We start from the raw sequence: 10,493 nt of genomic DNA, 5'->3' as shown, positions 1-10,493 counted from the left end.
GTGCAAGAGCTGGCTCTGGCAGTGCCGGTCTCGAGAATTTCTGTTTCCGGACTGAGGCGGTTCTGAGACAGGGGTCCTGCTAGCCTTCTAGCTGGACCGGTCATGACTCTGTTCGGCGGTCATTGGACAGCACAACAGGCACTAACGCGGGCAGCCTCCCAACGTCATTCCCAGCCGGCGCCCGCGGAGGCCCAGAGAACTCGTCCTACGGAGCGCGAGAAGGGCCAAGCTCTCCTGTCTGCGCGATCTTGTAAGTCCCGCGGAGCCCAGGCTCTGTCGGAACACCAGTTTTAACCCCTTCTGACACTATAATTGTAATTTCTTATCGACCCCACCAACTGGGCCTCCCTGAGCTGCACACTCTCTCCCTTCAATTTTAAGTCATTCTGAATGTTCATGAATTTTTCATTCTGTGGGTGATCTTCGCCCGCGCGCGCGTCTCTCTGTTCTCATGAAACGAAAGCTCGCTACTTCTGAGCGCATTGCAAATTCCACTTTCCCGGCGACTGTTAGTTAAGTGGAACCTCTGGCCAGCCCGGTGGTTGGTTACAGTTTCCTAATATAGTTCGTTCTAAAATAAGGTTTGTTTGTTTGTTTTCTTTTTCTTTTTAACACTAAATTGTCCCCTGGATTCGTAACCCCGTCCAAATCGGGATTTAACAGGTGCATTGAAACACCTGCAATGTTTCAGGTAGGGACAGGGACAGGGTCTGGAAATACAGAGATGAAAACGTAGTCTTTGAGAAATCCGGCGTTAATTTCGCCTTCCAGGACTGACGGAGTTAGTGCAATCTGAGAAGTCAGTTTTAACTCTGATTTTCCCGGGAAGCAACATTCTGAATTTTGCATTGATTGGCCATTCCCCTACCAGCACTTGCAACGCAAATACATGAAATACAGCCAAATGTAATCAGTACCGTCCTTTTTCTAGTGTTTTGTCTTCCTCTTCTGACAAGTCGCCAAGACAGCAATTAAGCAGTTCCTAGGTGCCAGCACTGTGCATACAGTGAACAGCGAAGAGCAAACAGGTAACGTTAGATTCTTGAGTGCTGTGAAGAAAGCAAAAATGAGTAACGTGGTAAGAGTGTGAGGTAGAGTTAGCCAGAATAGTGATATACTGGAATTTTAATAAATTAATATCGTTCATTTTTAACTATTAAGTTTTCATTTTAAAAATTGAAACTGCTGCTTTTCATCCATGACTCATCCTAAAATGTTGTTCACTTTACTTATTCATTTAACTATTGAACTTTTGCTTTAAAAAAAAAAAGTACTGCAGGGGCTTCCCTGGTGGCACAGTGGTTAAGAATCCCCCTGCCAATGCAGGGGACACGGGTTCGAGCCCTGGTCCGGGAAGATCCCACATGCCGCGGAGCAACTAAGCCCGTGCGCCACAACTACTGAGCCTGTGCTCTACAGCCCGTGCGCCACAACTACTGAGCCTGTGCTCTACAGCCCATGAGCCACAACTACTGAGCCTGCGTGCCACAACTAATGAAGCCCGGGCACCTAGAGCCCGTGCTCCACAACAAGAGAAGCCACCACAATGAGAAGCCCGCGCACCGCAACAACGAAGAGTAGTCCCCACTTGCCGCAACTAGAGAAAGCCCATGCGCAGCAACAAAGACCCAACGCAGCCGAAGATAATAAATAAATAAATTTTAAAAAATACTGCAGAGTTTATGAAGATGAGAATGTTTATTTCTGCTGCTCTCATGTTTGTGGTGGGATTAAGATTTGAGCCAAAGATGAGGATACGTAAAGGCCTCAGGGGATGTACAAAGTGGGAAGGTAAGAAGGCCTTTAGGCTGTGGCAGCGTTAGAAACTGTCTAAAAAAAAAAGAAAGAAACAAAAAAAAGAGAAAGGATTTCAAACAGGAAGGGTAGAAGGAAAGAAATTATTCTAAGTGAAGAAAAGAGTAAGGCCAAAGGCATGGATACCCCCTTGTCTTTTTTACCTTAACACGTATTTTTTTTTTTTTTTTTTTTTTTTTGCTGTACGCGGGCCTCTCACTGTTGTGGCCTCTCCCGTTGTGGAGTACAGGCTCCGGACACGCAGGCTCAGCGGCCATGGCTCACGGGCCCAGCCGCTCCGCGGCATGCTGGATCCTCCCGGACCAGGGCACGAACCCGTGTCCCCTGCATCGGCAGGCGGACTCTCAACCACTGCGCCACCAGGGAAGCCCAACACGTATTTTTGAAAGGAAATGTGATAGTGTTTCAGCAAATTTTTCATCTAAAGTTAATAAAAGTTAATATGCTAAGCATATTAGTAGATTTCTAACCCACCCACCCCCAAAAAAATCTTAAGGAGGAGGCACGGAATTTGGTAAAGACATGGGAAAATAATCATTGCCAAACAACGTATTTATGTAGGGGAAAAATGATTAAATACCTTTTAGACTCAGGTATCATGGGCGTTAATATTTCACCTTAATAAATGCTTTTTCTATCAGTTTGAAACTTCCCTTCTTAGAACTGGAGCTGCATTTTTGTTTTGATGTCCTAGTTATATAACTGGTTCTAATCTCAGGGATAAAGTTAAAGGACACACTAGTGATTCAAGGATTCTCTAATATAGATTCTCCTACTTCACTATTTTAAGGTCACGCCCTCTCCATTTTAGATATTGCCAAAGGTGAAAGACAAACCAAATAGAACATAATAGGTAGAGTCACTCTCATACCAGCAGATCATCATACTTACATAATGTACACAAATGTGTATCTGAAATACATATGAGAAATAAATTCTAAAGTTTATTTTAGAAACAATAATGATAATAAGTAATTTTGTTTAGTACTTTCTACATGCCAGTTTGTGTGCTAAATTATTATCATATATTTTCTCCCTTAATCATTGAAATTCCATGTGATAGTGGTGGTGTTAGCCCCCTTTAACAGGGAAGGTAACTCAGAGTTGCCCAAGATCATACAGCTAGTAAATGTGGAAACTGATATTTGAGCCCAATGGACTTCAAAGCTCATGCTTCTAACCCTTCAGCCATTTGGATGATTGCCCAACTGTGGGAGGGAGATCGTAGATTTCAAAGATAACTCTTTGCACCTCACATTTGGCAACGGTATGACTGGTTCTACCTTATTGTGCTAAAAAGTCACGCAGTTGGAGAAAGGGAATATTGGAGTGTTAGAAAAAGAGAGAGCAGTAGAAATGTGGGTTTCTGAATCATCCAAGTGTAGATGTATTAGTTAGCTAGGGCTGCCGTAACAAAGTATCACAAACTGGTAGCGTAAACAACAAAGTTATCCTCTCACAGTTTTGAAGGCAGGAAGTTTGAAATTAAGGTATCTGCAGCATTGGTTACCTATAAGGCGGTGAGGGGGAATCTGTTCCATGCCTTCCTCTTTATTTTCTGAGGTTTGCCAGCAAACTTGGTGTTCCTTGGCTTGTGGCAGTGTAACTCCAATCTTCACCGGATGTTCTCCCTGTGTACATATCTGTCTCTGTGTGCAAATTTTTTCCTTTTTATAAGGATACCATTATACTAGATTAGGGGCTTACCCTATGCCAGTATGACCTCATCTTAATTAATTACGTCTAGAACAATTCTATTTCCAAATAAGGTCTTGATATGGGGTGCTGAGGTTGGGACTTTAAGCTTTGTATTTTGGGGGGACACGATTCAACCCACGACAGATGTGAAAGAAGAAGGGGATGTAGAACAGATTAAATGATAGGAAAGATCTTTGAGTTGAACTGCAAAAAGTTTAGTTGAAAGACTAGAGCTGGCACTATGGAAAACAGTATGGAGATTCCTTAAAAAACTAAAAATAGAACTACCATATGACCCAGCAATCCCACTGTTGGGCATATACCCTGAGAAAACTATAATTCAAAAAGACACATGCACCCCAATGTTCACTGCAGCACTATTTGCAATAGCCAGGTCATGGAAGCAAACTAAATGTCCATCAACAGAGGAATGGATAAAGATGTGGTACATATATACAATGGAATATTACTCAGCCATAAAAAGGAATGAGATTGGGTCATTTGTAGAGATGTGGATGGACTTAGTGTCAAACAGAGTGAAGTAAGTAAGAAAGAGAAAAACAAATACCGCATATTAATGCATATATGTGGAATCTAGAAAAATGTTATAGATGAACTTATTTGTAAAGCAGAAATAGAGACATAGACATAGAGGACAAATGTATGGATACTAAGGGGGAAGAGGAGGGTGGGAGGAATTGGGAGATTGGGATTGACATATATACACTATTGATACTATGTCTAAAATAGATAACTAATGAGAACATACTGTATAACACAGGGAACTCTACTTAATGCACTGTGGTGACCTAGATGAGAAGGAAATCCAAAAAAGAGGGGATAGATGTATATGTACAGCTGATTCATTTTGCTGTACAGTTGAAACTAACACAACATTGTAAAGCAACTATACTCCAATAAAAGCTAACTTAAAAAAAAAAAGAAAGAAAGAAAGACCAGCACTGGTAACAGAAGCTAAACCAGTACACACGAAAGATTTTATATCATGGGGTGGTGGGGTCCAGTTGAGCTGAGTTCCAATTCCAGCCCTCTCTGTGGCCTTTGGCAAATGACTTATTTTTCCGAGTCAGTAAAGTGGTGATAATACTAGAATATCGTGAAGAGTAAAAAGAGATAGTTGTTGAAAGTGTTTGCCACTGTGCCTGTTAAGTAGTTACTTACCTTATAAAGAACTTCACATGAGAATATATGGAAAGATTCTTAATATTACCTTCCTCCTGTCCTAAAGCATCTAGCATTTAGTACAGTGACTTACATATTGGAGTCATTAAACCAACATGTACTGAATGAATTCATGGAATGAAATAAGATTAAGCATCTGTGTAGTCGGCACACCAACAATAAAACCATGTTGGCAACTGTTGTCATAAATGAGTGCCTGTTGTGAGTTAGCTGGAGGCTTTGGGCATCCCAGAAAACCACTTTTCATTTGAAAACTTTTAAAATGTTCCTACCTTTGGGGGTAGAAATAAATATAATGGATGGAAATGGAAGTTAAGAAACATGAGAAAACTCAAAAATATTATCCTGCTGCAGCTCCAGAACATATAGGTCTAGCCTTGGCTTATGTAGCATATGGTTTTAAACATAGTGAAGAAAAATAGTTGTAGCTGAAAAAAGGTTTGGGCCAAAGAAAAAAGAATCCTATTATATCAAGAGATGAATCAAAGGAAAAGGAGAAAGTTGGTGAGAGGGAAGAGAATAAAAAATAAATAAAGTAGACGCATAAGAGTGGAATAGATTAATAAAGGCTGTAAGTAGTAGTTTGGAAAATTACTATTTAAAGCCTTCCATTGAAAACCCAGTTTATTAAAGGAAAAAAAAAAGGTTGTGCGGGACAGTGGGGCTAATTTATTGTATTGCCAAGTATGAAGCCTATATATTTTGAGGTTTTTGTGTAATTCTCACCTAAGTGTTCTTAAGTATTACTAACATTGTTTCCTCAGCCCTTGTTTTTCTTGCTACCGGATGCTACGCAGAGCTCTCTGGGCACCATGGCTGCTCACTACAGGGCTGATTCGGGACGTGTAGGAACAAAACGTACCGAGGAAGATAATTAGAGGCAATACTTAAAGTTTATGAATAAACTAATTATAAACCAACAACACAAGCAATTTATAAATGAAGTAAATAGTGGCTAATAGAGCAAACCCTAAATTAACATTAAATTTATTCACTTGGGGTACAAGGAGAACCTGGGTGTGCAGGACTCCGGATCCCAATGCTACTTCCTGTAGACCAGCTCTGCTGTTATCTGTGTAACTTTTTTTTGAAAAATGGGTCCTTATGATCTAACATGTGTTTGACAATTGCAGTTCTTATTGCAGAATCATTGAAATGAAGCCAGGACCACTGCTGTGCTTAAAACTAGAGCTATATTAAAGAAAAAAAAAAAGTCCTAGTTCCATAATCACTCCTCTACCGTTTTCTGACTCTGTAGTTCTGGTCAAAACACTTCTAGTCTCTGCCTCTCAAGTGCTTCATCTGTAAAATGAAGTAGAGAATTGAATGAGATGCTTTTAAACACTCTTTTGGTTTGGATATTCTGTGTCACCACTTTGAAACAATAACTTTTTAATTAATTAATTTATATATTTATTTTTGGCTGTGTTGGGTCTTCGTTTCTGTGCGTGGGCTTTCTCTAGTTGCGGCGAGCGGGGGCCACTTTTCATCGCGGTGCGCAGGCCTCTCACTATCTCAGTCTCTCTTGTTGCGGAGCACGGGCTCCAGACGCGCAGGCTCAGCAGTTGTGGCTCACAGGCCTAGTTGCTACGTGGCATGTGGGATCCCAGACCAGGGCTCGAACCCGTGTCCCCTGCATTGGCGGCATATTCTCAACTACTGCGCCACCAGGGAAGCCCTGAAACAATAATTTTAACTTTTAGTAAATGTTGAACATCTGTGTGGTCTGCCATAGTCATTTTCTGATATCATATGACTTCAGCCACAAGACACTGAGCTGTAGCTGATGCCAGCTTCCCTCCTGTGTCTCCAGGTTATAGGTGATTTCTTTATTTGTAAGTACAGCTGTTCCTTTTTTTTTTTTGGCTGTGAGCGCATCATGGGGATCTTAGTTCCCTGACCAGGAATTGAACCTGCACCGCCTGCAGTGGAAGGGCAGAGTCTTAACCACTGGACACCAGGGAAGTCCCAGCTGTTGCTTTTTTATATTAGGACAAGTAAGCATGTTCATTATAGAAAACTTGTATTTTCAATATTGTATGAATTATAGTCCTTATGTATGGAACAGAATAACTTATGGTCAACATTAAACAAACAAAAAAGTGGCTCAGGAAATAAAAGGGTTTGCTGAGCAATCAGGTTCAGGGAGTGGTAGAAACAGGATAGTTCCAGGGATCTTGGTTACAGGAACTTTTACAAAGTCTCTTAAGTTAGTGCTTCTCAAACTATCTGACTAACTGTTTGACTAAATGAAGATTTTTCACCCAGTCCGTAACAGATAATTTAATAAAATACAATAAATATTAATTACTAGTGGTTCTGCAAGACTAACCCTCTTGCAGATAATAAATGTAAGCCTAAACATTTTAGAAACAACTTCCTGAAGATACTGGAGAGTGACCAAAAGCAGACAGAACTGGAGGGCGGGGAAAAGGAATGGCACTGGCTGAATTCCCATTTTTATGGCTTTTAGTATGAGGGGAGCCCCCAGTGCCACATGGAACAACTAATAGTCAGAGGTCCTCAGTTTTACTGCCCTGAAAACCAGAGGACAGAGTTTAGAGCAATCGCAGCTGCTGAAAATGGAGGGCAGGGGGGAAATCCCAGAAAGGAGAGAGCCAGAGAGGGGCAGACCGATATTCTGTGTATAGACCCAGCTAAATCTCTGACTGGCCCCAAGCTACACATGCATGGGGTAAACTCAAAGCAGCACAATTAAAGCTAAAGAAAATACACAGAGATTTCAGCTACTTCCCATCACTGGAGAAACAGATTATAAAGTTTGAGTCAAGGTGGATTACCTCTGCTGAAATTTAAAAAGAAAAAAAAAATCAATATTCTTTGAAAGAATAAAAGAGAATCCAGAGTCTCTGCAATGTATCATTCATGATACATTATTTTTCTTATTAATTAAAAAATACATGTAAACATTTAAAGCAAAAATTATAACATTTTATTATGGACTTATATCATTTCTAGATATAATGCTTATGAAAACTAGAATATAAATGATTAGAAGCTGGCACAGCATAAGTGGACCTATATGGGGGTAAGGTTCTTATGTTTTGCATGAAGTGCTACAATATTAACTCAAAATAGATCAGAAACGTTAGAAATGTGTTTTGTAAACCCTAAGCAAACACTAAAATATAATTCAAAGAGACATACCTAAAAACACAACAGATAAATTAAAATGTAATTCCAAAACTTGTTTTCAATTAAATAAAAAGAAAAGAAAGAAGAAATTAATAAAAATAACAGATGGGGAGATATAAAACAGTAGACTTAAATCCAACCATGTCAATACTCATCTTAAATGTAAATAGACTATCTGCTCAAATTAAAAGACAGAGATCATTAGAATGGATTTTTAAAACATCAACTATATTCTGTCTATAAGAGATGCATATTTATTTATTTGGCCGCAAGTCTTGTGAGATCTAAGTTCCCCGACTAGGGACTGAAGATTGAACCCATGCCCTTGCAGTGAAAGCAGATGGCCAGGACTTTCCCTTTTTTCTTTTGGAAGAGATGCAATTTTTTAAAATTTAATTTAATTTTTTTATACAGCAGGTTCTTATTAGTTACCTATTTTATACATATTAGTGTATATATGTATGTATATATATATGTATGTCAATCCCAATCTCCCAATTCATCCTACCACTTTCCCTCCTTGGTGTCCATACGTTTGTTCTCTACATCTGTGTCTCTATTTCTGTGCTGCAAACCAGTTCATCTGTACCATTTTTCTACATTCCACATATACGTGTGGAATATTTGTACGATATTTGTTTTTCTCTTGCTGACTTACTTCATTCTGTATGACAGTCTCTAGATCCATCCACGTCTCTACAAATGACAATTTTGTTCCATTTTATGGCTGAGTAATATTCCATTGTATATATGTACCACATCTTCTTTATCCATTCGTCTGTCGATGGACATTTAGGTTGCTTCCATGACCTGGCTATTGTGAGTAGTGCTGCAGTGAACATTGGGGTGCATGTGTCTTTTTGAATTATGGTTTTCTCAGGGTATATGCCCAGGAGTGGGATTCCTGGGTCATATGGTAATTCTGTTTTTAGTTTTCTAAGGAACCTCCATACTGTTCTCCATAGTGACTGTATCAATTTACATTCCCACCAACAGTGCAAGAGGGTTCCCTTTTCTCCACACCCTCTCCAGCATTTGTTGTTTGTAGATTTTCTGATGATGCCCATTCTAACTGGTGTGAGGTGATACCTCATTGTAGTTTTGATTTGAATTTCTCTAATAATTAGTGATGTTGAGCAGCTTTTCATGTGCTTCTTGGCCATCTGTATGTTTTCTTTGGAGAAATGTCTATTTAGGTCTTCTGCCCATTTTTGGATTGGGTTGTTTGTTTCTTTAATATTGAGCTGCATGAACTGTTTATATATTTTGGAGATTAATCCTTTGTCCGTTGATTCGTTTGCAAATATTTTCTCCCATTCTGAGGGTTCTCTTTTCACCTTGTTTGTAATTTCCTTTGCTTTGCAAAAGCTTTTAAGTTTCATTAGGTCCCATTTGTTTATTTTTGTTTTTATTTCCATTGCTCTAGGAGGTAGATCAAAAAAGATCTTGCTGTGATTTATGTCAAAGAATGTTTTTCCTATGGTTTCCTCTAAGAGTTTCATAGTGTCCGGTCTTACATTTAGGTCTCTAATCTACTTTGAGTTTATTTTTGTGTATGGTGTTAGGGAATGTTCTAATTTCATTCTTTTACATGTAGCTGTCCAGTTTTCCCAGCACCACTTATTGAAGAGACTGTCTTTTCTCCATTGTATATCCTTGCCTCTTTTGTCATAGATTACTTGACCATAGGTGCGTGGGTTTATCTCTGGGCTTTCTATCCTGTTCCATTGATCTATATTTCTGGTTTTGTGCCAGTACCATATTGTCATGATTACTGTAGCTTTGTAGTATAGTCTGAAGTCAGGGAGTCTGATTCCTCTAGCTCCATTTTTTTCCCTCAAGACTGCTTTGGCTATTCGGGGTCTTTTGTGCCTCTATACAAATGTTAAGATATTTTGTTCTAGTTCTGTAAAAAATGCCATTGGTAATTTGATAGGGATTGCATTGACTCTGTAGATTGCTTTGGGTAGTATAGTCATTTTCACAATATTGATTCTTCCAATCCAAGAACACGGTATATCTCTCCATCTGCTGGTATCATCTTTAATTTCTTTCATCAGTGTCTTATAGTTTTCTGCATACAGGTCTTTTGTCTCCCTAGGTAGGTTTATTCCTAGGTATTTTATTCTTTTTGTTGCAATGGTAAATGGGAGTGTTTCCTTAATTTCTCTTTCAGATTTTTTATTATTAGTGTATAGGAATGCAAGAGATATCTGTGCATTAATTTTGTATCCTGCAACTTTACCAAATTCATTGATTAGCTCTGGTAGTTTTCTGGCTTCTTTAGGATTCTCTGTGTATAGTATCATGTTATCTGCAAACAGTGAGAGCTGTACTTCTTCTTTTCTGATTTGGATTCCTTTTATTTCTTTTTCTTCTCTGATTGCTGTGTCTAAACCTTCCAAAACTATGTTGAATAATAGTGGTGAGAGTGGGCAACCTTATCTTGTTCCTGATCTTAGTGGAAATGGTTTCAGGTTTTCTCCATTGAGAATGATGTTGGCTGTGGATTTGTCATATATGGCCTTTATTATATTGAGGTAGGTTCCCTCTATGCCTACTTTCTGGAGAGCTTTTATCATAAATGGGTGTGGAATTTTTTCAAAAACTTCTCTGCATCT

At 39.2% G+C, this 10,493-nt stretch overlaps 1 protein-coding gene across 4 annotated transcripts in view; it reads left to right on the top strand.

The window, feature by feature from the left end:
• Positions 1-205: 205 nt before the first annotated feature.
• Positions 206-10,493, top strand: part of SLC18B1 (solute carrier family 18 member B1) — a 47,719-nt gene continuing 37,431 nt past the window's right edge. For 2 of the 4 annotated variants that reach the window (XM_079939262.1, XM_079939259.1), the window contains exons 1-2: positions 206-250; positions 932-1,028. The gene's annotated coding sequence lies outside the window, so the exon portion shown is untranslated. Of the gene's footprint in view, positions 251-302; positions 582-931; positions 1,029-10,493 lie in introns of those variants that run through there. The other 2 variants (XM_079939261.1, XM_079939260.1) reach the window with 1 other exon arrangement.

The sequence above is a fragment of the Stenella coeruleoalba genome, assembly GCF_951394435.1.
Source record: "Stenella coeruleoalba genome assembly, chromosome: 12".
NCBI classification, from domain to species: Eukaryota; Metazoa; Chordata; class Mammalia; order Artiodactyla; family Delphinidae; genus Stenella; species Stenella coeruleoalba.
The sequence above is the reverse complement of the archived record's forward strand: the minus strand, read 5'-3'. Positions and strand labels throughout refer to the sequence as shown.